The sequence below is a fragment of the Dendropsophus ebraccatus genome, unplaced genomic scaffold (genome assembly GCF_027789765.1).
Source record: "Dendropsophus ebraccatus isolate aDenEbr1 unplaced genomic scaffold, aDenEbr1.pat pat_scaffold_726_ctg1, whole genome shotgun sequence".
Classification (NCBI taxonomy): Eukaryota; Metazoa; Chordata; class Amphibia; order Anura; family Hylidae; genus Dendropsophus; species Dendropsophus ebraccatus.
The window spans coordinates 17,587-42,932 of record NW_027210325.1 but is presented as its reverse complement, the minus strand read 5'-3'; the positions used below and the strand labels follow the sequence as shown (position 1 = coordinate 42,932).

At 41.1% G+C, this 25,346-nt stretch overlaps 1 pseudogene; it reads right to left on the bottom strand.

Moving 5' to 3' along the window:
- Positions 1-25,346, bottom strand: part of LOC138779373 (leucine--tRNA ligase, mitochondrial-like) — a 73,240-nt pseudogene that overhangs the window by 32,718 nt on the left and 15,176 nt on the right.

Genomic DNA, 25,346 nt, shown 5'->3' with positions numbered 1-25,346 from the left:
GTTAATGGTACTAGACAAAAGCCTCTCTTTTTCTGCTTTAATATAAAAAAATCTTTGAGAAAGAGAGAAAGAAAACATCTGCAGATGGTAATAGAATGTAACTGCAGAACAATGTACAAGTCCACCAGCTCTTTGCTTTAGCCTAAAGCAGAAGCAAAACAATGTATGCGTCTTGTTTAAGCCTAGGCAACAGAAGAGGAAGCCACCTCATCATGTTATTACTGATCACAGGTCACATCGCACATTTACACAGGAGAAGGAACGGAGGCAGCAGATGCACTTACCAAGAGTAGGTTGCTTAGACCCATTAGCTGAGAAATAGCTGCATTGAAAACGAAATCCTCAGTGAAGTATCTGGTTACCTAGGCAACGCAAACAAAAATGCCTTTTTAGAATAACTCATATTTGTGAAAGTTAACAGTGAATGGCTAATTCTTGCACAGAGGTGAATAATTTCATCATTTTGTTTGCGTGGGATTCCTGCAGGCATTCTGATCTCCTCTCAAAAATATTCAAAAGACAATCGCCACATAAATGCACCCATGTACAAGAGGTAGTAACACTTTTGCAATAGGTTCCCCCCTATGATTTGGCAGGGTCCTCACTCTGGCTTACAAAATAGCAGCCTTACAGGGCAAGATAGATAGATAGATAGATAGATAGATAGATAGATAGATAGATAGATAGATAGATAGATAGGAGATAGATAGATAAACACACACATATAACTTCTACAGGTTCAACTAGTCACTAGCAGCCAGCATCTTCGTTCTGGGGACATGTATCCCCGCTGTACTGCAAGGGTCCCCCAAAACAAAGACATCGGCTGCTAGGCAACTGACTGTTAAATAGCTGTGAAATATGTCCGTAGAGGCGTGATTACAGCAAAACCCAGCTCGGGACTAATTAAAACCCGCAGAAATTCCCAGATGACGTCTACTGGCATACAGCGAAGGAATTGATAAAAGTATGTTTTCAGGGTATACCTGGCAGGCAGGCACACTATAGATATACGTTTGGAAAGTTTGTTACGGGGTGTAATAGGATGGAGTAAGAGTGTGATAACCTTTTTTTGGTGATCGGTGTCCTTTAAGACTAACCCTTTTGGACTAAAAACTACCTGTTGGTCACCTGAAGCTATGGCTGATCATTCATTTCCTATACAGCAGCCACTGTAAGGGAAGTGTAGTATAATACACCAAGGATATAACTAGCTGATCAGTCGAAGTCAGACCCCCAACAATCATTAAAATGTTGGTAATTTCTGCCCACTGTGAATGCTGTGTCAAAACAGTGACAATGCGCATATTTGGACACTGCTCCATTCATTGTATATGAGACTTCTAAACATAGTAGAGTTCAGAAGTCTTATGGAGGTTGAACAGAATTTTCTTACCTTCATCCTTGGTGCCATTTTCATGCCGTCCGTAGTTTAATCCCTATGCTAATGAGGCACTGAGGGCAGGACCACCGCACTCAGTGCACATATTAGCCTGTTTTCTATATGAAATACAATGCTATAAATTCAGCCACTAGATGTTTTACTTACTGGAAACTGCAGTCAAGGCTCTGTCTCTAGAAAAAGCCCGTGTACACACCCCTGTACACTGCTGCAGCTGAGTATACTATCTGATCTTCTGGCCTAGGGAAAATGTCGTTTATTAAAAAAGGACACCCAGACTAAAATGCAGACTCATCAGCAGTGTAATAGGGCACTAAATGGCCAGAAGGATCTGCAATATTTAATTCAAAACTGACAATATACAGAAGGACGGCATGAATTATATATTTGCACTTTTTTTTTTCCTTTTTATATATCATGACAGACTTTTAACTCCTAATGTCATAGAAACAGAGCAGCGGATAAAGGTAAGAAAGTCATCTTCATTCTTAGCACCCGATGCCCTATCGGGAAATATCAGGTTAGATGCTGATAGTTTGTCTTAATGGGTAGCTTCACACACAACAAATCCGCAGCAGATTTTACGCTGCAAAATCCACTGCGGATCCCTTGTCATTGATTTTAAATGAGATATTTTGAATTGACATCCCCCGCTGCGAGTATCTAAATGCCGCCCAATAACCCCCCGGAGCTGGCCAGAGCATACTGTACCTGCTCCATGCTTCGGGGGTTCCTGGCTGGACTTCCCGCTTAGCCAATCAGTGCGCTGCCCTGCCGCAGCCACTGATTGGCTGAGCGGAAAGTGCAGACATTGGGAGCCCCCTGAAGCAAGCCAGAGAATGGAGTAAGTAATGTATGCTCCAGCCGGCGAGGGGTTAACGGGCAACATTTACATACTCGAAACGGGATGTCAATCTCAAGTATGTCTTCTCATTCAAAATTAATGACAAGGGATCCGCAGAGGATTTCACAGATAATTCACATCGTAAAATCCGCTGCGGAACCGTTGTGTGTGAAGGTACCCTAACTCTGTTCACGTAACTGGAGGAGACCCTGTGGATAGGGCATACTATTTAATCTTGGGAAAGCCCAGTCCATGAGCAAACTGATCAATCTATTATGTTGTGCTTAGAATGTTCCTGTGTGTACATATTGCTAGTGAATACTTTTTAGTCCACCCTATGGTGTTCTTTTGATTCCCTTACAAAATATTTATTTAAAGTGCTGCAGGTGATGGTCTCACATGTCCAGTCTCTTGACCCTTGCTACTGGAACAATAGCTAAACATTGGAACTTTTATTTTACAGAAATTCAATTGAAGACTTATTAAACGTTGGCTGGGTTCACAGGGTGAACAACATTTAACCATGGCATGACCCCTTTAAGTCAGTCAGTTATGATTTAGATATTGGTATAAGTGTTGAACTGAATCCATATGAAGTTTCCATGATAATGTTCTATCACTGAAAAAAGGTTACAAGTTATGATCTATATGTTCTGATATTTTTTGAGATTCTGTGGATTTGTTGCAGATTGACAGTGTTATTGTTTATTTTCGGTGATTCTGGTCTCCAAGACAAAAGTACACCTACCAGAAATAGGAAATAACAGGGGTACACCTATATGTTTAACTTCACTAGACATCTCATACAAACACCACAAAATAACACCTAAGCAGGTATAGTGCCAGATTTAGCAACTGGGGGTTAATGGTGCAGTAACAACCAAAAATGTAACCAGAGCACCATAAAAAAAGTTCATGAGACCTACAAAAGAACTAATGTGAGAGCCTAAACAATAATAAATTAAATTACCTCAGACACAGTAAGATTCCGATGTTGCCAGATTTTTTTGGTTTCCGCTATTTCATTCTTGCTCAGCACTTGAGGATTTGGTGTTACTGACGCATTTCGGGCTTCAATAAACTTGCTTGTTAGTGCCCACACACGAGACTGCCACCTTTGAACACCAGGTATTGCATCAGCTGTGAAACAACACAAAAGTAGAATAAATATGCTAGGTTCCCAAGAGCTGCTCTTTGCTGCAAATCTCCTCTGTCTCACAGGGGGGGTCTCAGGATAGGCCAAATTTATTATAAAATCTGAACAGTCTTAATTTATGTGCTAATAACTTAAAAATTTAAATTTAAGTTATTCGGAAATTGATTTCTTGTGACAAAATGTACTAAATGCTAGTAGTATATTTTGGTTGAAACATTAAGCCTTTCTTTCTGAAAAACTCCAAATATAATTCATTGAATTCATTAAAACATTTGCATTTTTCTAGGTTTGAAATTCTCTGCATGTAACAGGTAGTCACAAAACACAAATTAGATAATTCATATTTACAATATGTCTATTGAAAAAGTCCTTTTACTTTTTAGGATGTTATAGTGATTACAAGTTTTGCAACAAGGTTAATATGCAATAACAGAGTAGACAATCAGGTACCCTAACAGTAGAAACAGTTAGGTACACTAACATGAGCAAAGATCAGATACAGCCACAGGGGACAGGTACAACTATCAGGTGCAGTAACAGGGGTGACTATAGGTGAAGTAATGGAGGATAGGGGAGACTAACGTGCAGCAACCCTAGACGAACATGCACCTGAATATAAATATAGAAACAGAAGCTTACATACTCTTCATATCCCATAATATGTCTTGCTCTGGAGGGGCAGCAAACAGCAGATACAGACGAGTGGTGTCTATGCCATATTTCTCTACCATTTCCTCTGGGTCTACTCCATTGTGCTTGGATTTGCTCATTTTTTCCCAGGTTACTTGCAGCTTTTCTCCAGTCTTTGCATGAACCGGTTCACTGCCTTCAAACGACAAAGTTAAACATGTATAAAAGGGAATTTCAGTAAAGTTAGAATACGCTGTTCTAAAGCGGCCACTAAAAACTTGTGTGACACTTTTATTATGGTTTGATCAGCTGTACTACTTTTAGGCTGGGTTCACACTACGTATAGTCCTCATATTGCAACCAAAACCAGGAGTGGATTGAAAACACAGAAAGGCTCTGTTCACACTGTGTTTAAATTGAGTGGATGGCCGCCATTTAGTGGCAGATATTTGCTGTTATTTTAAAACAACGGCTGTTATATTGAAATAATGGCAGTTATTTACTGTTATATGGCGGCCATCCACTCAATTTCAACATTGTGTGGACAGAGCCTTTCTGTATTTTTAATCCACTCCTGGTTTTGGTTGCAATATAAGGACCACAATACTGACTGAAATATACGTAGTGTGAACCCAGCCTTATATTGCTGAAATTAATGGTGTGTTTTAATACAAAAAAATTAATATAAAAATAGTGTCCTTTAATGAATGAGGGTCCCCCTCTTTTTTAGGTTTAATTCAATGCCCTGCCAGTAAGGAAAGCCCTAGCTGAACCCCACTGAAGGTTCTGTAGTAAATTATATTAAAAAAAAAAAAAAAATAGGCCATAGAACATATTGAAAGACATGTCACATCCATTGTACTGCAGTGAAGCAATAATGTGAAATACGTTAAAGTGTCACTGTTGTTATAACTTTCAAAATCTAAATCAACATTCAACTGTAGATGTGAAATAAAGCATGTTTGAAAGTTACATTTATTATATGTATTTTTAGTCTTGTGCTGGCTGAAAAAAAGAGACTAAACGCATGCAAAAGTCCTGGCCCGTACAGTGTGTCAAAGTTCAATGCGTCTATCCATCAAATAATTGATACCTTTCCTGTGAGCAGATGACCATGACTTCCTGTATTTAGTTTCTTTTATTTTTTGAAAGAGTCTAAACATAGGAAGGGTCATGTTTCCGATGATAATGAAAAACATACCTGATTCAGATTTTGAAAGTTATAACAACAGTGACACTTTAAGTGCGAATATATAAATATAGCCATGCATCTGTCTGATACCCAGTAGGTCCTAATCTAATAAGAGGCATATTCTATGTATATACTATCTTAAGAAGCTCAAATGGTCGGCACATCATCTCTTACACATGTTGCAAAATTGTTCCCTGATGAACCCGTTTTTGAGAAAAATGCATTATATGTTCAATTATTGCTTTTAATATTGTCGTATGGTGTGTTTTTGCACTAACTGCACCTATAACTTCAATTGTCCTTTGTTTGTAAAAGGCAGGGGGAGATACATCAGTCACCATGAGCAGGACACAACTACTACCCTTCCATGTGCTGCTGAAGATATTTTTTATATGTGCACTAATTTGGGCATGTTGTTTTGATATATGTGCCTTGTTATATGTTATCTGTAGACCGTGAGCTTTTATATTTATCTATAAAAAGTTGTATTTTACTTTCTTCATGTGCTACTGTGGTCCTAAGTAAATAGTGATTTATGTTCTACTGGAAAATGTACTCAGCACTGCCCAGGTATAAAGTGTAGATTTGTCCCTTCCAAACTAATATTATTGTGTGCATGGTCAGAGACTGACATTTTTGGGAGGTCAAATCTGATCTCTAAAACCCTCTACCATTTATTTCTGTGCGTCTGTTTTAAGGCAGCTGCCCCTAGCAAAAAATCTGATTCTGTCTTCCTTTAAAAATGAAAGTAGTAATCATATTGGTTGCTTAGGCTTCAGTATATCTTCCCAATTACCAATATTGTGTGTGTGATAGGAACGGGGTGTGGCCAGACACTAACATCATCTTTGTGAAAAATCTCCAGAACACACCACCATTTATTTGTTTGGGTCTGTTTTTCTCCAACTCTCTCCTTGTGAGCCACCAGCAGGCTGCCATATTTATGATTGCAATTCTTTGAATCTGAACATTGATGTCTGGCTGAGGCTAGCTACCTCACCTGTGCATTGCTGGGAAGACATGCAGCTTTAAAGGGGTTATCCAGCACTACAAAAACATGGCCACTTTTCCCTCTACTGTTGTCTCCAGTTCAGGTGCGGTTTGCAATTAAGCTCCATTTACTTCAATGGAACTGAGTTTCAAAACTCCACCCAAACTGGAGACAACAGTAGGGAGAAAGTGGCCGTGTTTTTGTAGCGCTGGATAACCCCTTTAATGATGTCACCTGTGTGTGCAGTGTGGAGATTCTCCCATTCATTTCTATGGGGTGGTCCTCCCCATCCCCCTCCTCTCCTGTACAAGGACAGGACCTTTGCTCTAACCTTTCCTGGCACCCAATGTATCTGCCTGCCAAATTTGGGGTCAAAGAGTTCAGGCATTCAAAAGTATATAGAGGACAGATGGACAGACAGACATTCATTTTTATTATAAATATATTTGACTACAGGGTCATACTAAAATAGTGGGGTAGGGATCCCTTGATAGTTACATAAGTGGACTTCTGTGACTTATCAAATAGACAAATGTCATAGTTTGCAAAATAAACAAAAAGTCTGTATATGAGTTAGCACTAAATTTGAAAAGCAACACAGGAGACTGTGCACGATAAGTAACTGAGTCTACCTTCAAAAACAGGGCTAAATGCCACTTATACTAGAAACGTAGGAGAAACAGTATTCTAACGTCCAGTCAGGGTGATGAGGTCAAATATATCAGACCAAGACTGCCACACTGCATCAGATTGAGCTTGAAAATCATTTAACATACTCTGCACAGATCAATAGTACAAGTGAATGTAAGAAACTCTTAATATATAATAATAATGATAATATTATTATTTATTTGTACAGCACCAACAGACTCCGCTGTGTTTTTTTGAATACATACAGCACAGAAGTTACATTTAGATATTACAAAATTGATAAATTAGAAAAATTCAAATACAAAGGGGATATGAGACCTGCTCGCTAGAGCTTACAGACTACGACTGGGGGGTGACACAAGAGGCACAAGTGCTTTATTTGCTCATGGTCTAACCATTGTACATAGTAAGAAAGTACTGGATGAGCCAGTCTTCCAAAATGCTTCCTTCTTCTATTATCAAGCTTCTTCCCTCTTCCACCTTCCATGCTAAACTGTCTTTCACTCTCAAAAATCAGATCAGTCCCCTCCTGTAGCTAGCTCAGGGACGAAGTTACAAGCAAAGCAACTCTATGGAAAGGGGGGATGAGGCGGATATAAGGTGTAGTGTCTGGGGACACAGATAGAGAGAGACACAGCTCTGTAAGGGTACTATTAGACGGAACGATAATAAGCCAAATTACGATTTAGACGATTATTGCTCCGTGTAATAAATACAACGATCAGCCGATGACAACGATCATCAGCTGATCGTTGATATGGGTTTGAACCTATAATTGTTGGGCACCAACCGTGCATCGCTATGTGTAATAGCGGTGCGCGGTCGGCGACTGACAATTTACATTACCTATTCAGGCTGCAGGGCTCCTCTTGCGGTCTTCTACTCCCCGGGTGCCGCACTCCAGTTTCAGAGCGGCCTGTCTGAGCTGACAGGCCACTCAGCCAATCACTGGCCAGGACCGCCGCGGCCAGTGTTTGGCTGAGCAGCCTGTCAGCTCAGACAGGCCGCTCTGAAGTTGGAGCACGCGGGACCCGGGGAGAAGACCACAAGAGGAGCCCTGCAGCCTGGACAGGTAATATATAAAGTAAAAGCAAGAGCTGCAAGGACATCGGTAACGATTTCCCTGCAGCTCTTGTTAAACTATAATCGGGCCATGTAATAGGCCCAGTAAACGAGCGCCGATCTAGCAGATCGGAGATCGTTTACATTTATTATTGGGCCTTCATCAGCCCATGTAATACTGCCCTAAGAGATGTCAGCCCAGGGCTTTGTACTCAGTTTGGATTGCTTACTACACTTTCATTATGGCTTTTATGCTCCTGCTGCAGATGATTTTTAGGCTTTGCATTAGGTTTTGCACAGTATCTCACATTTTTGTAAATATTTTCTTATCTCTTTTCATGGGACATCAGTGAAGATATGAGTTGGATACAATGTGAAATAGTCAGAGTACAGCTTGTATAACAGTGTAAATTTGGTGTGCCGTCAAAATAACTAAAACCACAGCCATTAAAGGGGTATTCCCCCAAAATTATTTTTGCATTATTACGTTGCCCACCCGTAGCTTTCCATCTTTCCAATATAAAGTTATTATGGATTTTGCACAGTTTTGCTGTTATCTAGATGAACTTATCCCCACCGAATGCATAGAATCATCAACTCGCAATCCAACCCGACACGCTCCCTGCTCCTGACCCCCACCCTCGGAGTCGGCATCACGTGTCCTCCCTCTCTTCAATGGGCCGGGTTAGCGCTTCTAACCCGTCTCACTGAAGTGAAGGAGGATAGTGAGACAGTTACAGCTGCTGCTGCTGTTCACCTGCTGGACGGCGGTGGCATCACCATTGGCATCCTGAACCCGGCACTCACCCGCGGCCCGCAGCCTCCCCCCCCTTGATTCACTGACTGGCCCGTGGCTAGCAACCACCCCTGCATCCCCCCCCGGGCAGTGTGTGTAATATTAGCCCGTGGATGACAGAACTGCACTGCATCCAACCCCCGCACCCGGAACTCACCCGCTACTTCAGCCACGCCGATTCAGGGGATCCGGCGCCGTCACTCACAGCCCTCACGGAGCGGGCGCCGTCGCTCACAGCCTGCTGCAGGAGACGTAATGAACTTTGTCCTCCTGTGAGAGCCGAGTACCGGCGGGAGACGGAGATTGCCGAGTCACTGCATACAGAAACGTCTCTCACTAGATCAGCGGTGCGGCTTTCAGCAGTAACCCGGCAAGCACCGTCTCTGGTACTCGGCTCTCACTGGAGGACAAAGTTTATTACGTCTCCTGCAGCAGGCTGTAAGCGACGGCGCCCGCTCCGTGGGCGCTGTGAGTGACTGCGGCGGATCACCTGAATCGGCGTGGCTGGAGTAGCGGGTGAGTTCCGGGTGCGGGGGTTGGATGCAGCGCAGTTCTGTCATCCACGGGCTAATATAACACCCACATGTCCCGGGGGGGGTGTTAGCCACGGGCCAGTCAGTGAGTCAAGGGGGGGGCTGCGGGCCGCGGGTGAGTGCCGGGTTCAGGGGGGGCTGTGAGTGACGGGGCCAGAGCTTGCCGGGTCACTGCTGAAAGCCGCACCGCTGATCTGGTGAGAGACGCTTCTGTATGCATTGACTCGGCAAGCTCCTTCTCCCGCCGGTACTTGGGTCTCACAGGGGGACAAAGTTCATTATCCAGGAGATCCGGTCCCGTTACTCACAATCCCCAGAGATCAGCCATCCTTCGCCTGCTACTCCAGCCCGGGGATCCGGCCCTGAGCTGAAGTAGCGTGCGCCGTCACTCACAGCCTTCACAGCCTGCTGCAGAGAAAATTAATTTTGGGAATATCTCCTTTGCAGCAAGTGACCCCCCTATGATCACTGTGTGTTTTGTTGCTTAGTAAACACAGTCCTGTTGGCAGTGGGCAGGAAGAAAGCAAAGGGGGCGGGTACAAAGGGTCCAATCAGGGAGAAGCAATGCATGATGGGAAATGTAGTTTCCTATCTTGGTTATAGATGGCTCTCAGAAAAACTTTTAACCCAGGAACGACAGCAACTAGAAAAACAGGAGACGGCTCAAAATACTCAGGGGGACTTGGCGAGTAAGACCAGCTAGGTTTGGGAGCATTTCATTTTTTTAGCTCTTGGGGGGAATACCCCTTTAAAGCCACTCTGTATCCACCAATCTACCCCACCAAGCCGCTAGTACCATCCGTTAGATTAAATCACAGTTGCACCACCCAATATTGGTGTGCAAAAAAAGGGGGTCTAAATACGTGACAAATATAAAGTGTATCCCAGAATCACGTATAAAATATAACTTTTATTGGATATACATTAAAATCACGAATAAAACATTGTGTTCTACACACAAAAGAGTAGGCACTACACAACAAATCCAAGGTTTTAGCCTTTCAGTAGACTGGTTCACAGCGGGTTAGTCTACCCAGATAACTGTACATAGAACCAGGCTAAGGCAATGATAATTACACACTTATGTCTCTGTATTAGTCTCTGCGCGTTTCACCCAGATCTGTGCCTGGGATCATCAGGAGACTTTCACATAACACAATGGTTAATATTAAAGTTGTAAGTAGAATGGTTGTATTCGATAAAGATAAAAAGATGTGTGATACTTGAGTGGGGATTGTACTGATGTGCATACGGTGCATGCATATAGGGTACACAGCCCGACCCGGCCTCCGATAAACACCTGGAGCGACAGGTCCCACACCCATGCTTGTGCGGCAAAAATATTAGACCATAAGTATCATGCACCAATGATGTCTGATGATACTATATACAAATATATACAAGCTGACAAACGGCTGATTACAAGTGCTGACAGTGCAAATACTGATATAGCATGAGTTATCTGCAGTACCTAATTCACTCAGTTGATAGCTATACCTGGTGGGTATCTAGCACTGTATAATTTCAGACACAAATTATTATTCAATCGACTAGTGTAAACAAAATTGATAAACATATGTCCACTAGGTCGCCATCAAAATAGCCATCACAATAAGCATTCAAAGTACAGATGTATAGCACTTATCCCCACAGGGATTACTCACTACCCCCACGTGCCCAGGATGGTGATTAGTTAGATTAGAGTAAAACCTTACCGGTTGTGTCTTTTAACCCCTTCATGACCGGGCTAATTAGTTTTTTCCTCCTTGTGTTTAAAAGGTCATAGCACTTCCTTTTTTTCACCTACGGCCCCATATTTTTTGTGCCACTAATTTTACTTTGCAATGGCAACTTAATTTTTCCATAAAATATGCTGCGAAATCGGGAAAAAATTATTTGCGCAGTGAAATGTAAAATAAAACTTTTTTTTTTTTTTTTTATATTTGGGGGGATTTTGTGTTTACACCATTCATCCTATGGTAAAACTGACATGTTACTTATGTTCCTAAAGTGCGTACAATTACAACAATAGGCAACTTGTACAACTTTTATTTTATTTGATGGCTCTTAAAAAATCAAAACCTCTTCAAAAAACTAAATAAATGTTCCTTTCCTAAAATTGCTCCACTACCATCCTTATAACTCTTTTATTTATTGGTCTATAGGGCTAAGTGAGGTGTAATGTTTTGCGCGATGATCTGTAGCTGGCTTTCTTTATTACAATTTTTCTGGATTTGATGTGGCAAAAAAAATCAACAATTTTGCACTCTGGTGGGTTTTTGTGATTACGCCATTTAGCATGCAAGATCAGGAATGTGATAATTTAATACTTCGGGCAATTACGCATGCGGCAATACCAAATATGTTTATTTATTTATTTTTAGCTATAAAACGGGAAAGGGGAGTGATTTTAATTTTTATTAGGATAGGGGATTCTTTTTATTAATGAAAAAAAGTTTGTTAATTTTTGCACACAGTAATTAGAAGTCCCCATCGAGGGAGGCTGATCACCACAGTTTATGACCAAAGCCTTTTTTTCTTATTCAACGGTTTTTATTTAGAAAAAGAAGTGCACACACATGGAAATCCAAACATAGGACATAATGCACGTGACACGCAGGTAAGTACAATCAAGACCAAAACGCAATGTACAGCGGGTGGGGCCAACTATCCGTAATCTAGACAGTAACCAAAGTGCTAAAGTAAAATAAGCTAACAGTAGAGTCCAAGAAGAGGCCGAGCGAACGAGAGCTGCCATACAGAACCTGCTAGGTGTTATATTAGCACATCAGGAAGAACCAGAGGAAAAGCTTGCAAACAGCAAAAGGAGAAGAACAAAGAAACAGAGAGAAGAAAGAGGGAGATTGCCAATGTGGTCCGTCCAAGCCCCATAGAGAACCCAAAGCTCCCAAGAAACTCAAATCACGGACGGGAGGGACCCCCGTATCTACAGTACTCAGGAGATTCAACAAAGGTCGCCCAAGGCATCCACAAAACTGTGGTATTCCGCGAACTGGTAAGCAGCTCCGCTCTCAGTTCCTCCATCCGAAGGATCATCATCACCTCCTTCAGCCATTCCAGCACCGTAGGCACTGCAGTGTCCCTCCAGTGTCTGGGTATGACCGCGTGCGCCGCTGTCAAAAGAAACCTGATCAGCGATTTCTTTTGGGCCTTCAGGGTCCCAGGTAGCCTTAATAGCAGTAGGACCAAGGGATCGGAAGGCAACTGGCCAGAGGTGATCACCTTAATCAAGTCAATCACCTGTGACCAGAATGGCTGGAGCCTAGCGCACTCCCACCAGATATGAGCATAGATCCCTGTGCCGATTCACAATCTCCAACAGCTATCAGGAACCGTAGGGTATAATGCGTGCAAAGAACGTCGGCACTCTATACACCTGGATAATATCTTATAGTTAGTTTCCTGATATCTGACGGAGATCGATGACTTGTGGCAAAAATGGTAAATTTTCCCCCAGTCAGCTGGGCTAAATCACACATGCAAGTTCCCGCTCCCAACCCCCTGAAAAGCCGGGGGCGATGAGCTCGAGGAGGAGAGTAAGAGAGCGTATATCAACGATACTTACTGCGTGTCCAGGGAAGGCACCCGCCACACATAGATTCCTCAAAGGGAGACAGGGGCCTGTGGAACTTCAAGAGGGTCTTATTTGTGGCATAATAATGCGACAGTTGATTATACTGTAATAACATTGCATTAGATCTATCACCCTCCGGGACTATATCCACATAGCTCTTTAGAGTCGATGCCGTCAGGAAGTGACGGATATGGAGAGTCCCCACAGACCCGGAGTGACGGATATGGAGAGTCCCCACAGACCCGGAGGACCAAAGCCTTTTTAACAGCATTTAAATGGTTAAATAGCCAGTGCAAGCAAGCAATTCGCGATGGCTACCTCTCGCTGTACCCCCTGGCAGTGCTATGACGTACATTGACATCATGCTTTGTGAAAGGTGAAAAAGCAATCTGTTTCGGCTCACTAGTATATACACTAGTGTATACCTCCTATATACAATACAAGGAGGTATCACCTCTCCAAAACTTTTGAATATAATTTTTTAATAGCTATGTCCCATTGTCATGGAACTAACGTTTGACACTGGTCAATTGGGCATAACAACTGCACTTACCCTCGGGAGGAATTTTCTGTCGGCTGGTCCATGCTGACTTTATCATATGGGACACATATTATTCCCAGACTTATTTGGCATAAGGCCATCACGAGGGAGAGTAAAGAGGAATCATTCTCTAAAACAGCACCCTTTGTGCTCTGTGTCAAGTGGTACTCTAAGTGCTTGTATTTAGATCTGACGCATACAACCAGGAACCAAGGTAACATAACTTAGGGCAACTTCATCAACAGTATTGATATAAAGATCATTAAAATTTGTTCTGTTGCTAAGGGGGTTAAACATAAACAATGCACAGGACTTATGTACCAAATAGATTTTGTCAACCTTGATGCTTTACACCTGCTTGTTCAGAAAAAAATCTGATTATCTAGTGCCTTCTACACATACACTGATTTGAGCTTGAACAGCTTATAAAATGGCAACATCTTCAAAGAGTTTGTATGTTCTCCTCTGTGTTTGCGTGGCTTTTCTCCGGCACCCAAAGATACAGATAGGTGATTGTGAGCCCTATTGTGGACGAGAGCAATAATTGGCAAAACCTATGTAAAGTGCTGCGGAATCCGTGTGCGCTATACAAATAAAAACATTATCAGCATGAAACGATTCAGACTGCATTTGACACTTTGGGGGAAATTTATTAAAAGGCTAAAATGCCTTTGTAAGGCGCAGATGGGCTCGATCGGTCGTAAAAATATTTGCAAATGGTCTATTTGCGAATATTTTATTTGCATCGGGTCAATCTGCACCTCCTGTGCTAGTGGGTCGGAGAGGAGGCATTTTGGGGGTGCGGCAGCACGCTGAAGGGGCGCGGCCACTGCGTGAGCCACATTTAGCATTTTTCAGAGGGAAAAATTATAGTGAACCTACGCCAACTTTGAGCTGGCGTAGGTTTTCACTTTATTTCGCCACGGACGGGCTCCTTGCACTCGGGATTAATGTACAGGCAAAGCGCCTCTACATAAATCTTCTGAGCTCCGGGGACATTTGTAAGCCCGGCGTAAAAAACACCGGACTTAATAAGTGTCACCCTTTGTCTGTACATGTAATCTCCAATATAATCCTCTGAACATTTTTAAGTCTCAATTCAACTGGAGCCAGAAAGTTCGAGAGAGCTGTAAACTTCTTCAATTTAAAATTCTAGCTTTCCAGTACTTTAGCTGCTTTCTGTCCCAAAGAAAGTCATGTAGCCAATCTGACAACTGAAATCCCTGCTGCTACCTCTACCTAGAAGCACTGTTTTCAGATCAGAAAGAACTACATGGCTTCCTCTGGGGCATAAAGCAGCTGATAAGTACTGGAAGGCTTGAGATTGTTACAAATCTGTATATCTTTCTGGCACTAGTTGATTTAAAAAGTAGTTTTTTTTTTCATCCAGAATACTGCTTTAAACACGATTGTCATGTCCTACAATGTCATTATTCCGTGCGATTTGGCAACCACATCTGGATGCTGTGTTTCTGTGTAACTGCTTTTAATTTAGCAATCTGCTTAGAATGTTTTTTTCCCTAATGAATTCTGTCTGTCATTGATGTGATGTATGGCTATGTAGTTTAAATGTCCATTGTGTGAAAGCTTTCTCATAAATAGTATTTGTGTCAATTTATTCCAACTGAAAATAGAGAAACTTCTATGATTTATGTATACATGTTTAGAATACAACACAATAAGAACAGACACCACCTACCACTTATGTCCACTTCATCTCTCTGTAAGTATCTTCCAGTAGAGGCAAGTTTAAATGTTTGTCCTTGATGAGGCCTTGTACTAAAAGCTTAATGAAAGGTTCCCTAAAATAAAGAAGAATGAGGAGCATGAGAGATAGCATAACATATGTACATATCAATAGTAATATAAATCATTATCGTGACGTTTAGCATGAACTTCAGCCTTTCAGTACTTATCAGCTGCTGTATGTCTTGTGTCCTTGCAGGAAGTGGAATTAAAGGGGTTATCCAGCACTTTTTATATGTTGTTGACCTTATATAAAACTTAAACAATTCTTACCTCAACCGCACTCGCCCTGGTGTCCGCCAGCAAGCGTCCCATGCTGACCACAGCCATAACAACTTCTGAGACTCATTTTCAACTAGACAACCCGCCAATAACTGGCCTTTGGCACTGTCCTGTCTCAGTCAATGATAGCTAAGCGGGCTTTCTTTTAGAAGTGGAGACTGCCGAGGTCAGCATGGGATGCCAACGCAGGAGGACACCAGGGAAGCAAGGTGAGGTAAAGAATAAAATGTTTGTTACGTTTTATATAAGGGAAGCATATATAAAAATCTTTTTAAGTGCCGGAAAAACCCCTTTAATTTCTAGTATGACGTGCTGCTCTCTGTTGTCACTTCTGTCCGTGACAGGAACTGTCAAGAGCAAATCCCCATACAAAACCTCTCCTGCTTTGGACAGTTTGACACATTTATATTCAGTACTCTACTGAATAAAGAGGCCTCCCAGGAGGAGGTAGGCCCTCTTTACATTTCTAATATGAATGTTAAGCTATTGATAATACCTACATGTGAACGAAATTCTTAGCATATCATAAATGAGGATAGACCTAGGTGTGTCTTGTACAGAGCCCCAAGTTTCTTGCAAAGATATTCATTTAAAGGGGTATTTCCGGTTTTAGAAAATAATATTAATTTTAGAAAGATAAAATTGTCCAATATACTTTCTGTATTGGGTCCATTGTTATTCATCTAGAAATGAACTGACTACTTGCTGGAAGGCACTCGTTTCAGTCACTTGTGAAATTGGGGGAGCATGTAATTTTTAGAACCACAAAGCCAAACCCTTAGGCTGCATTCAAAGACAGTATTTTGGCTAGTATTTAGAAGCTTTGGTAAGAACCAGGAGAAGGTTTTTTATTTATTTATTTATTTTTTTCAATCAAAATTTTATTGAAAGTACTTGTAAATGATAAAACAACAGTGAGGCAATTGTAATATAATCAGGGACACGCAGGTCCCAACATAAACTATTGCTAGTTTTGTGATGCTCAAGCATTGTACATTTTATAACCAGGAGTAGGTTTAAAACACAGCAAATGTGCCAATCTTTTTGTTATAGTTTTTCTCTGTGTTGATGCCACTCCTAGTTTTGAAAAAAATACTGACCCAATTACAGTTGTGAACCAGACTTGGTCAAAATCAACTCTACATGGGGTGGACTTCAGGCTTAATGGGCCCGGCCACAAAATGTAAAAAAATAAAACCCTGAAATAATACACACCACTATTCTAACACTTTCTACGGGAAAACAACCTTTCACCTAGATTTGTTTTTATGATTAGAGGACAGATACTGGAACATGTTCTTTTTTTTTTATAATGTTTCTGTATTTTATTGTAATTTCTATAACTTGCAGATTTCATGCTGGAGTTCTGCTGCGATACTCGGTACTGTCATTTTCTATGGCTTTACATTCTTGCAGTGGATTTTACATTCTGCTGTAATAATGTAGCCCCTTCCCACTTAAACCCACCGCTGCTGGACTAATACATTAAATTGAGAAACAAGCGGGAGCACAGACTGGTAATGTAGGAAACTGAGGGTTAAGTGGGAAGGGGCTACATTCCTTGTAGCGGAATGAAAAATCCACTGCGCGAATGTAAAGCATAGAAAAATGACAGTCCCGAGTATCACAGCGGATTTTGCTGTGGAACATTGCAACAGGAAATTCGCTGCAATGCGGTATGTTTTGAAAGCATCTTTTACATTATTTATGGGGGTATTGCCATAGCTGCATTTAGTGACATGCTTTATGGCAAGTCTCATGGACATATACAAAGAATAAGATATGAACATGTTCATTGTGTTTAAGGGCGGAGGGGGCAAGGTTGTGAGCAGTAGCTTTTGTGTGTACTTCTGTTATGTAGACTAATGTCACCTCTTAATGTACTTCCTGTATGTAGTGATAAGAAGCAGACATGAACGAATTAGACTTCGATAATGTTTGTACAAACCCGAACAATCGGCTTTTGAATCCTGCCTAGAAAACATGGATACAGCCTAAGGCATAGGTTTGTTTTCAAGCCGAAGCGGGCAAACTGCGGGATTTAAAAACTCATCAGTCGGCTTTGCTCAAACCTTAATGAAGCCTGATTTGCTCATATCTAATAAGAAGTTTATTGCTGAAAAATGATCTGTACAGAACATGAAGTCTCAGCTTCGTTTTAATGGTATGTTCACACAGTAAAACAGTGCTCAGCCAATCGCAGCTGATGACGCGCTGGAGGGGGGCCGGCATGAGGGCCTCCTGAAGATTACATCATTGTCCCAAGATGGCGGCCGGGGTCGACAGCGATTCCGTAAGTATAATGCACCACACTTCCAGGTCTAGCGTGGGTGTGGGGAAACATGGGTAAGGGGGTCATTAACTTAAATAACAAATATTACAAAGTTGTATAACTTTGTAATGTGTGTTATTTAGTGAATAAATGCTTTACACTGCACTATCCCTTTAATAATACGTTTAACATAAAAATCTGATGTAAACAACAGGTCACTTGTTTGATGACACATTGCCTTTAAAGGAGAAGTCCGGTAAAATTTTTATTAAAGTATTGTATTGCCCCCCAAAAGTTATACAAATCACTAATGTACACTTATTACGGGAAATGCACATGAATTGATTTTTCCCTGCACTTACTACTGCATCAAGCCTTCACTTCCTGGATAAAATGGTGACATCACCACCCGGCTGTGCGGGCTGTGGCTACTGGAGAGGATGATGGCAGGGGGACACTGAGAGACACAGGGCACTGGAGGGACACAGCATCCCCCTGCCATCATCCTCTCCAGCAGCCACAGCCCGCACAGCTCTGGGAGTCGGGTCGTGACATCACCATTTTATGCAGGAAGTGAAGCCTTGATGCAGTAGTAAGTGCAGGGAAAAAAAGCACTTTATAAGCATTTCCCATAAATAAGTGTATATTGGTGATTTGTATAACTTTTGGGGGGCAATACAATACTTTATTAGAAAATGTTGATGGACTTCTCCTTTAAGCCTATTTTACCTCTCTGGTCTCTTTACTTTCTGTTGCCAAGCCCCAGTGTGATCATATGACCAGAAAGCTGCTGGATTTCCCAGAAATGCATTGCAGTCTGGCCCTTAGTAGCTTCCTAGTTAGAGTCCTATCACCCCGTGTAATAAAGACAATGACCAGCCAAGGTGCCCATCATCAGCTGATCATTGTCTTACAGTTAGTTTAAAAATCATTAGCCGCCAACAACGCATCAGTGCGTGTTATAGGAAGTGGCAGCTGATTAAAGTATATAGAAAATAATAAAGTTATTGGTGGAGATTTATCAAACATGGTGTAAAGTAAAACTGGCTCAGTTGCCCCTAGCAACAATCATATTCCACCTCTCATTTCCCAAAGAGTCTGTGAGGAATTAAAAGTGGAATCTGATTGGTTGCTAGGGGCAACTGAGACAGTTTTACTTTACACCATGTTTGATAAACCTCCCCATTATGCTCCACACTCCCTGGTGTTCTCCTGCCTGTTCCTATCTCACTGCAGCCTTTGCTGAAGCATCTGAAGGAACAGTAAGGGCTGCACAGACATTGCTAACGATGCTGCACGATAAAGCTGTGTAATAGGTTCAGCAAGCAGGTACAGATTTAGCAGATCCACACTCAGCAAATGTTGACCAGTGTAATACGGCCCTTATAACAGCTCTATATACAAAGCTGTGCCTCACATACAGCTGCAGAGATCTCATGTTTTGCTATGAGACCTAACTTTCCATAATTTTCTTCTCCACTGTCCCCACTGTTTTATCCTTCTTATAGGGCCAGCAATGGAACTTGTGAATCCACTTGAAATCAGCAGGACAGGGAACAGCAGGGGGTGCTAACACTGTCATCAACGTACGGTATCATACAGAAACAGAATCTATAATCAATTCCTATGGATGAAATATTTATCTTTCCTCATCTTATTAAAATACACACAGTATTTTTCATGGGATAACCCCTTTAAGTAACCTGGCCCTCAAAGGCCACTTAAGATGGTACTTTGGGCAATGATTTTAATGTAAAAGAAGGCCTGAGAGTGCAGAATAACTTTGAATAAAGGCCACTTAGTTTTATCTTGGCTTCATTTCTTTTTCTGTCCCTTGTTTATAATATGTTACAGATTAAACAAACATTAAAGATGCGCATAAAATATATCAGCTGGGAGAAAAGAAATACCATTAGCACACAGCTTCATAGAATTAATAATACTGACATGAAAACTTCAGCCTCCAGGCATTTCTTGGAGCTTTTGAAAACACCACAGGGAAAATATTTAGGATGAACAGCAGTTTCACCAGTAAAATGGTGTCACTAAGCAGTTTTATGTAAATTCCCTAACACAAAAAAGTGCATTGCCCTGAAAATTGAAAGTTTTACTAAAAACTTAAATAGTTTTTTAACAAAAGAACAGATGAGTCTGCCTGGTAGAATGTTCTACAAAAAGTCCAAATTTTTTTTTAAATCATCCTCAGGCATGTGGCAAATTAATAAATTAAAACAACTGAAAGAAAAAACACAATTTTTTTTTGTTTTGGCTCTCCTGCCGTTTAGAGTACCATGGAGCTCCAGCCTCTGCAACACGGTGCTTCTGGGTTTGTGGTTTAGGCGGGACACCACTGCAGACAATGACTGGCTGAGTGGGTCTATGGGCCCTATTCCACCGGACGATTATCGTTCAGATTATCGTTAAATCGTTCGAATCTAAACGATAATCGTTCGGTTGAAATGCAGTTAACGATTAACGACCGAACGAGAAATCGTTGATCGCTTTATAAGACCTGGACCTATTTTTATCGTTGCTCGTTCGCAAAACGTTCGCAAATCGTTCGCATTGAATAAGACATCGTTCGGTCGTTCGCAATAGATACGAACGCAATAGCGAAGAAATACGGAAGAAGAAACGATCGCAATTACGATCATAAGTAACGATTATCGTTCCATGGAAATGAGTGAACGTTTTCAGGTCTTTCGCAATAGCGGTCGTTTGAGATCGTTAATCGTTAACGATTATGCTAACGATAATCGTCCGGTGGAATAGGGCCCTAAGATGTTATTTTCCAAGACTATGTGCAACTGGAGCAGGAGTTCTGTGATACTGTCAGGAGCAGGGAAACAAAGACAGTAGTGTATTTACCACTTCCCGATAAAAAATGCTGCCCAGATAACCATTTTAGGCTTTAAAAATATGTATGATTTAAGGATACACCACTAAAGTATTATACAGGCTCCCAACCCAACCCGTTAGAAGGGGTTTAAAGAGACGATCACCAGATTTATCCTGCCCTATCTGACCGCAGCATAAGCCTGGTGACAGGGTCCTTGAGTATGAGTTTGTATTACTTTTCCTGTAGGTGCCACATATCAGATAGCTGTTTAACACGTCAGACTATAAGCGGAGCATACTAGTAGTCTGCAATGTTTATGAGCGGCCACTTTGGACCACCCACCAGTTCATTCAGCAGCATTCTGTGAGCAGCAATAACAAAAATCTGATAACAAATCCCTTTTAAGTAGAGAATCTGCATCATACTCTTTCCACTTAGGTAATGGGATGATGATAAGCATAATTAATATAGATGTATTTCCTACCTAATTCTTGTGAATACTGACTAGATGATGTTGCAGTCTCTTACCATTTTTAAGATATTTTGCTGTTCGTGAATGTAAATGCTTGTTTCTATTTACAAGCTGCAAACCTATACATAAGTAGTGCCGCTGTCAGCTCAGAAGTGGATAAGGCCAAGTTGGACACCCCCAATGAATGGACAATGGATTAATAAGGTTAAACCAGCTATACAGGCTTGAAGAACTGACTAGTATAGTAAACCATTCACCTTCAAAACGCTATAAAACCTGATCTCCATTGCTTGCATCCGGAGACAACTTGCTAAATTTCTCTTAGAAAAATTAAATACAGAATTGATACCAAAAAAAAGTGGGCAAGGGCCAAGAATAAACACTGCACACCAGTCTCATGAGTGTTAACAACGGATGCTTTATGCTGGATAATAATTTATAATCATATAGGATACTGAAAGCCTCTTGACACAAAAGAAATCTAAATGTCCTGTACATCCCCTTCATATTACAGAGAAAGCTGGAGGGATTTTAAGAGAGTTTGGTTATTATAGGTCATTCATTTTGTTTGACTTCATTTATCATGGTAAAAATACAAAATGCTGATTTCAATCACTGGGAATTTGAGCTAATGCAAAACAGCTGGAAGAATATGTAAATGAGCTGCATACAAGATATTACTAAGTGCAACAGTCTGAGGAGTATCGCTGCTCTATATATTCCAGCTACACTACTTGAATCAAGAGAAAAATTGATATGCAATCACTGTTGTGCTTGATGAAAGTCAGCTGAAAGAATAGGACAGAGATTATATTTAACCTGTGTTTCACCATGCCCTGGGACCGGCAGAAATGGCTGAAAAATCGTGCATAGTACAAGTGCATCACTGCATGCTCCTTTCCTCCAATGTACAGATCTACAGGCATCCAGAAGTCAGCTAAGGATTTGCAAATGGCCTGGAAAAGTAAAAAAAACAATAATGTGGAAAAGATTTAGAAACATTTTAGAATGACTTCCATTATTCAGTAGAAGGCTTTATGTAACAATAAGAATATCCATGCCACAATCCAATAACCAAATGCAATAAATCAATGCTTTATTTGTATTTGCTGGAAAATCCTCTGAAACTGGTGTTAAACTGAGTTACCATGTATTACTGAGGATAAGTGTCAAGTACAGATTAATTACAGTACTAGAATAACACATCCTGTACATGCAACCAAATGGTCTGCAGACACTAACACGGGCTTTCCTCATCCCTCCCCTTCACCCTTCCTTTGCTACAACAGCTAGAGCTTCTTGCTGGCTTTTTTTTTTTAACATGATACAGACAAGTTCCCAACAGCTAGTAAGTAGTAAACATAAACGGGGATATAAAGAGAGTCTGGAGACAAAGAGAATGTGATGTGTATATGTGATCAGGTGTTCTATTGCAGTACTCCGGCCAGTGATGGTAATGTTGTGACGCCAGTGCTAGTCCAGCACACAGGTGTGGTGTTGGTACCTGTATTATGTATGGCCGGTTTGTGCTGCTCCCCCGAATGGTCGGTGACCTGCTGGGCTGTGATGGGTCCCTTGGGCTCCTGTCATGGTAGTCCTGAGTGGAAAATGACCCACCCAGACTATCGGTACTGCCACCCAATGAAAGGGGAAAATGACTCAAGGTGTATAGCAGAATGTGTCCAGGTGCTGGTGCAATGATGAGTCCCAGTAGAATAATATAATGGCTTTATTGAACAGTCTCTTGGAATACAGAATACTTTGGTAGCAAATGACTTATCTAGATACAGACTTGTGTTCATTGGATCTGTACTGTGTGTGCCTTCCTCCCAATGAGAATCTAAAAGGAACTAACGCTACACTACTCCCACCAAGTGATACTTTCTACAAGGGGTGTGTAAGGGTCCTATTACATTGAGCGATTTTAACGATTAATGACCAACGATAAACGATCGCAAACGATTTATTGTTAACCTGAAATCGTTAACCATATGACACAAAAAGATGGTCGTTAGGTAAGATCGTTATTACGATCCTTACTAAGATCGTTTATTCCTTCTGATCCCAGCAAAACAATGAACAATGTGCAATTATGCTGCGTTTACACAAAGCGATAATTGGCCCAATAGATTGATTAACGATTTCAAAGTAACGATGTGTTTTTCTAACGATCAGCATTTAGAACAGAACGATATATCGTTTGGAAAAATCGTTATTGCGATCGTTTTTTAAGATCGCTTAAGCCCATCTCACACATAGGGTAAATAGTTGAAGACGAAGCGATTTGCTAATTTTTTGCGAACGATCAACGACAATTTGAGAAAGATGTTGAAAGATCAAAATAAACGATTTCTCGATCGTCACTTGATCGTTTGCTGTGTTTACACGAGCCGATTATCACTCAAATGCGATCATTATCGCGAAAATTCGAACGATAATCGTTCCATGTAAACGCAGAGCATTACACTGAACAATTAGTGAACAAATGCGGAACCTTGAGCAAACAAATGTGGAATTACAGTGAACGATTAGCGAACAATTAACAATAATTTTAGGTTCAGATCTATATCAACGAACAACGACATACGAACGATTTTTCAATCATGCCTGCAATTACACAGAACGATTATCGTTTAAATTCGAAACTAGCGATTTTTTGCACGATAATCGTCCCATTTAATAGGGCCCTAAGAGCCCCTGTGAGTAGTGGAGAAGAGTGTGTGTAAGGGAAAGAAGAATAGTGATAGGCAAAGAGAAAGTAGCATCTCTATTGATCAGCAAAACACACAACATAGAAAGAGCAGTAACCCTTTGTTCAATACAGCTGTGTAATATATAAAGGTTCCACATACAAAACACTGACACCTGGTGGTAAAACCAATTACCTTCATCCACCACCTGACCTTTGAGTGAAGGGCTTTTTGGGACAGGTGTCGTACCAGGGACACCACATATATATGTGAGTGTGTGCATATATGTGCTCAGCTATCTTGGCACTACTGCAGTTCTATAGATAATTATTGGGTCATGATCAAGTATGCGAACTGCCACTCTATTCAGACAGGGGCTTTTGCAGTCCCATTATTGAGATTAAGGGGGCTCCCAGCATTTGGAGAGCTTGTGATCAGGCCTTTCCCTACACCTGTGGCAACAAGTGTTTATGGTTTCTGACCATTTATGTTATGACATGTTCTACTGCACTGACTAGGAGTGTATGTGCAGGTCTATTCTCTTTCTGCCTAGCTAATTAGACAGCAGAAAATGTGCACTTACAACGCATCATTAGTGACACAGTATTAACCTTAAGGGTGCCTTCACACCTACCGTATCGCAGCAGATTTAACTAAATGAATGAAACACAGCATCAAATCCGCACTTACAAATCTGCTGCAGATCCGCAGCGGAATTTGACAGTGCGTATTTAATGCTGTGTTCATTCACCTTAGTTAAATCTGCTGCGGATCTGCTGTGGATCCGCAGCGGATTTTCTGCTGCTGCGATACGGTAGGTGTGAAGGCACCCTAAGGGTACAAACCCACTTGACGTATTTGCTGCGTGAATCAGTCTTAAAAATAAGCAGGCAAAACAGCTGACTGTGCTTCTAATTATTGTTAATGTAATAAAAAAAAGTGTTTTTAATAAGAACAAAATCCCCTCCCCTTTCCCCATTTTATAAATAAAAATAAATAAATAAACAAACAAACGTGTTTTGTATAGCCGAGTGCGTAATCGCCTGAACTATTAAATAAAACATTCCTGATCTCGCATGGTAAAACGGCGCGAGCGTAAAAAATTCCAAAGTGCAAAATTGCGCATTTTTTGTCGCATCAAATCCAGAAAAACTGTGATAAAAAGCAATCAAAAAGTCGCATATATGCAATCAAGGTACCGATAGAAAGAACACATCATGGCGCTCACTTAGCCCTATAGACCAAAAGATAAAAGCGCTATAAGCTATGGGAATAGAGCAATTTTAAGGAACATTTAGTTTTCGGAAAGTATTTAATTTTTTAAAGCCATCTATTCATATAAAGTTATGCAAGTACATATTGTTGTAATTGTTGAAATGCTGGCCTTTTTATTTTTTAATTTCACTGCCCCATACAATTTTTTTCTGGTTTCACAGCATATTTTTATGCAAAAATTAAGTCTGGCATTGCAAAGTAAAATTAGTGGTGCAAAAATATGCATGCGCTAGGCCTTTTAAACACAAGGAGAAAAAAACGAAAACGCAAAAAACGAAAATTGGCCTGGGAGGGAAGGGGTTAATACAGCAGCATCTTCTAGGCCAGCGTTTTCCCCAACCGGGGTGCCGCAGCACACTGGTGTGCTGGGAGAACCC